A 5,242-nucleotide genomic window follows, 5' to 3' on the forward strand; every position below is an offset into this window, starting at 1 on the left:
TGTGTATGTTTTTATTTAGAGCACAGTAGAAAGTGCAAAGCATTTCCTAGAGAAATGTACACCAGGAAAATGGAACATCCAGTATAACCATCTTAGCCTCAAGACCCCTGTTCCAAGGTAATTTTACTGCTGACATTAGAACCACCTATCCTGAATTATGTAATTAGTATATGTGTATGGTATTTCTAGAAGCAGCTTACTCTGAGGGGAAGTCTATTATTAAATTGACTGAATGAAGCACCACATAAAATTTCCTCCACATTTCTTTAAAGTGACATTGAAATATCACGTTCTTGCACAGCAAAGCCCATTGGTTACCTGGCTAAAGAAATTGGCTTGCTCTCTGAAGAAGTGGAAATGTATGGTCAGACAAAAGCCAAGGTTCTGCTGTCTACCTTAGAACTCCTGAAACACCAGCCTGATGGAAAATATGTGGTCGTAACGGGGTATGTTTTTCTGATACATGTTACCAAGTTGATTGATAACTCAAAATCAAACTATAGATTTTTTCCTCTTTTTTTTTATGAACTTTGTAGAATATCAACATATATGAACATTTCATTGACTCCTTTTTTTTCTGTTTTAATAGCATTCTTATTCTTCCCGGCTCTTCCCTGCATCTCCCCTGCCACTCCCAAATGAAAGCCCTTCCATTGTAAAAAAAATACTATGAGCAAAAGAAATTTACACGTCAATCATGTCTGAAAATATAAGCTTCATTCTTCACCTACAATCCATTACTTCTGTGCCAGAAGTTAAAAAGCATGTTTGATAATCAGTCTTTTGGAGTCATTATTGATTTTTATGTTGTTCAGAGTCCTTAAAACTTTCAAAGCTGTTGTCCTTTACATTGTCATAGTCATTGTCAAAATTGTTCTGGTTCTGCTCACTGCATTCAACATTAGTTCATACAGATCTTCCCAGATTTCTCTTAATCAGCCCCTCTTGTCATTTTTTACAACTCAGTAATATTCTGTTACACTCATACATGAGAATTTGTACAGCTCCCAGTTAATAGGTCCCGGCTTTGTTTTCAAATTGATGCTCTAAATATTTTTTGTACACACAAACAATCTTTTCCTTCATTTCTTATCTCTTTGGGGTATGTTTCTAATAGTTCTTGCTACCATTTCTAATGCATACAGATTTCCTAGCCTCCTATGACATGGAGGAAGAGATGGTTTATTTTTCAAGTTAATTCGTCTGCCCTCATTTTATAGATAGTGAACTATCTCTAAGGAGATGAAGTGGGGACTAGAATGTAGGTTTCTCAACTTCAGTTCAATGCTTTTTCCATTCTACTTTAGTAAGAGGAACATAGAGGTTAAATGGAAAAATGGTGATCTTTATCTAATTTGAGGCTCAACCAATTTCCTGTACTAACAGATAGACCAATGACTGTGGTTTCTGTTGTCCCCAAATAGTGTAGTGGCTACTTAGTGAAGGGTGGAAGCAAAGTAGGACATTGATTTAGTTTCATAGTTTTAGGAACTGTATCAGATCCCTAAATGGAAAATGGAAATGATGCCATCTTAGGCATTTCTTTCTCAGATTTTTTTTAAATGGTGGAATTATTTCATGATGACAGTGGGGTAAGGTCTCTGTGTCGGTTTTATTCTTTACACCTTTTATTCCGTATTTCTTGTACCAAAACAATTATTAAAGTTTCAGTAAAAAATTCAATGAAATCCAAGTACTGTAAATAAATTGATTTCTTTTGTTGTTGGTTTTTTTTTTCCTCGTTTTTTCACTTTTATATTAAAGAATAACCCCTACACCTCTGGGAGAAGGAAAGAGTACAACCACACTAGGGCTGGTTCAAGCTCTGGGAGCACATCTTCACCAGAATGTTTTTGCTTGTGTTTGACAACCATCTCAGGGCCCAACCTTTGGAATAAAAGGTATTCGTTGGTCTTTGATCCTATGGTCAGTGAGAACCTTCTCATTTCATTTGATTGGATTTTTGTTCCCTGCAGTAGAACGCTTAGATTCTGGCTAGGCCAGGTATCTTCTGATGGTTATAGGAGTTCCAATGTAGTATGATTATTAACCTGCTCCAGATGTAGTTTGGGTGAGGGTTCTTGTCAGATCTTTAACAGGATTAGTCCTATTCCTTGCCTGCTGTTGCGGTCAGTACTACAAAAGGATCCTCTGGAATTCTGTTTATAGGAAGTGATAACTTATTGCTCAACGACATGACACTCATTTTATATACCTATGTGTAACTGAGGTGTTACAAAATACTTTCCTAATTGCACTTGTGTGAGATGGGTAATATTATTTTCTCCATTTTATAGATAAGGAAACTGAAATTCAGGCATTTGTCCATGGTCAAATGGTTAAAAGTATCCGAACAGTCATTTGAACTGTGGTCCCCCAGTCCCAAGTCCATTTATCTTTCTACTACATCCTTCTGTCTTAGTTAGTTGTTACTTATCTCTAATGAATGAAAATGAGCTCTAAGCAGGATTTGTACACTTTTCTTAAAAACTTCTCTCAACATAATTGCCATATACTTCCAATTATAATTATAAGAGCAGAACCTTTTACTTTCAGCTTTTAATTGGCTTCTAATACAACTCTTGTTAATTACTAATATAATTTATCTTTGCTTGTATGACAATCTGTTTAATGTAGCAATTCTCATTAACACTACTCAATGCTCTTCTTAGCTTCATCTCTTAAACATTTTTTATTAGTTTATTTACCTTTCAATTCTGCCTTTACCTCATCTTAACCTTTCCTTAAAAGCATCAGCTAACATAACTAGAAAATTTTGTTCTCTTCTTTTTAAGCCTTGCACCTTCCTATTTGATTTCTCAGACTCATTTGTCATCTTTTCAGTGATTAATGACTGCTCTAGCTCAGATATCCCTTCTTAGGCTAAATCCTTAGTATGTCACAATAGTTTGTCTTTCTTATTGATCCATGTTTACAACTGAGAGACCTTTGGATCTAAGCAAAAATATAGCAGTAGTAACATTTCATGAAAGAGCTTCCTATGTCAGCATATTTAGAGAGGTGTTTTCTCTATGTTTCTGTATCCCTTTCCAACATCATTATGGCATTTGTGATACTACTATTTTTAAAATTTTAACCACTTTGAGTGAATGACTTTCCAAATCTTTTATATAATTCCTTGTCTCCTTTATATTTTTAAAAATTTCTTCAGCAAGCATTTGGCCCTGACAGCTTAATGATTATTCCTTCCCAGTGGAAGGGATCTTCTTCCATTGTCTCTGTCCATTTGCCCTTGTATTTTTGAATGAATTTTCTTTTTGTAAGTTCTGCTGTCTTTACTTCATACCAGTTCCTTTTTAAGGGGAAAAAAAACATTAGTTCATTTTCTTGTGGAATTGTTTAATCTAATTGAAGAATATTAGCACTAAAAGGGAACTTGGAGAACATCTACTCTAAGATACTAATTTTACAATTGAAGAAACTGAGGACCAAATAATTAAGGAACTCTTAACTGAATGCTTGATTTTTTTATTAGGGCTTATTTAGTTTTTTCTCAAAATTGGTGCCATTGGGGAACGTATTTCCAATGCTAATATTATTTTTACTTTTTATAAAGATAAAGGGCTTTATTTTAATATTCATAAATGGAAAGCAGATATAATCATGAACAGATTTGTCCAAATCATTGCCAAAAATATATAGCCAGCTGTCTTAATTGATAAGAAGTTTCAATTTCTTCTTCTTTTTTTTTTTTTTTAATTTTTAAGAGAAATTTCAGTATAGCTGCTGATTAGATACGCTTATTTTTGACCTGACTTCTAGGTGGAGCTGCAGGAGGGGGCTATTCTCAGGTTGTTCCAATGGAAGAGGTAATTTTCATTTTTCTTGGTTTTCTAAAACTGAAGCTTTTTTATTTGGCAGGTAATCTCTTTCTGTTAGTATGTGAGCAATTTGCTACTCAGCAAAACTTCTTGAAAGGAAACACTTCTTAATTTGTCAACTTGTTGCAAACTTATTTCATTCATATGCGTGGCCTTTAAGGGTTAAGGATGTCTTTTGCCTAAACATTAATTTTTAAAAGTTTCTAAGCCAGTGAATGAACTGGATCATGAGATTGGGAAGGAGACCTTTATATATATTTATAAAATATAAGAAGATATCAACACTCAGAGAATTTTAAAATGTTGTGTCTCAAGCAAAGAGTAAACTAGTTCTTAAATATACATGAGTTGTGTTGAAATATAACTACCTAGTGAAATGCTAACAACAGAACTTTATTACTCACTTATGGGACATGAAAGACAAATACAGTTGAATTTTTTAAATGTTCCTGTAGCTTACCCTAACAGCAAATGTCTTTTCTGAGTTCTGGACCATGTTATTTAGGAAATGCCACATTGACCATGTTTGGGAGGGGTTCTTTATGTGGGTAGATTATTGGTAATTTTTTTTTTTCATTTTCACAAGTTGTATGGAGTATTTTCCCAGTAACTATGATCTGTTACTATTCTACTGACTTTAGCATAGTAGTTGGTTCAGTTGCCACAGACTGCGTGTTTAGAAATAATGGGAAGTTGGAAAATTGATGTGAAGAAAAAAAATTTTTTTTTTTAGTTCAACCTCCATCTCACTGGTGACATCCATGCCATTACTGCAGCTAATAATTTGGTTGCTGCTGCTATCGATGCCCACATATTCCACGAACTGACACAGACAGACAAGGTACGGTAGAATATTTAGAAAATAAAACTAAAGATCACCTGAATTTGAAGTATTGTTTATATGGCTCTTGGTGGTGATAATATGCATAAGATGATGCTTTTGCCTTTAAAAGACCTATTTCTTCTTTTCTTCAAGGCTCTCTTTAATTGTTTGGTGCCTTCAGTCAATGGAGTGAGGAAGTTCTCAGATATTCAAATCCGTAGGCTGAAGGTAAATTTCCATTTTGTTTTGTGATTTGAAGGAATCGTACTGGGGTAGGAAAGGGAAGTGAAGCTTCTAATGGCCTGTTGTTGAGTCAGTCATTGTCGCATCTACAGCTGGGGTTCTAAAGACCTCATTTTACTTAAATGATGCTGTGACGGGGACTGGTGTAGACCGTTAATGATTTCAGCCACAAATTTCAAGCAGCCAGATCTCAGATGAAGCATATATGATCTCTGTACAATCTCACCAAAAGGAGATTTTATATGCTAAGGCTAATAATGCTTTTACGCTTACAGCACTTTTCACTTTTTTTTCAGTGTTCTCACATCCTTTATTTTGCGTGCTTCACAACCAT

General features: G+C 34.6%; 1 long non-coding RNA gene across 2 annotated transcripts; it reads left to right on the forward strand.

Moving 5' to 3' along the window:
• Nucleotides 1-16: 16 nt before the first annotated feature.
• LOC114023138 lies at nt 17-4,893 on the forward strand. 2 transcript variants are annotated; one of them, XR_003566752.1, is made up of 6 exons: nt 17-117; nt 273-446; nt 1,765-1,901; nt 3,784-3,830; nt 4,576-4,683; nt 4,819-4,893. It is a non-coding gene; the product is annotated as an uncharacterized LOC114023138 (long non-coding RNA). The 2 variants fall into 2 exon arrangements; XR_003566753.1 differs by having other exon boundaries at nt 302-446.
• Nucleotides 4,894-5,242: the final 349 nt, after the last annotated feature.

The sequence above is a fragment of the Vombatus ursinus genome, unplaced genomic scaffold (genome assembly GCF_900497805.2).
Source record: "Vombatus ursinus unplaced genomic scaffold, bare-nosed wombat genome assembly UNPS02004377.1, whole genome shotgun sequence".
In the NCBI taxonomy this organism is placed as follows: domain Eukaryota; kingdom Metazoa; phylum Chordata; class Mammalia; order Diprotodontia; family Vombatidae; genus Vombatus; species Vombatus ursinus.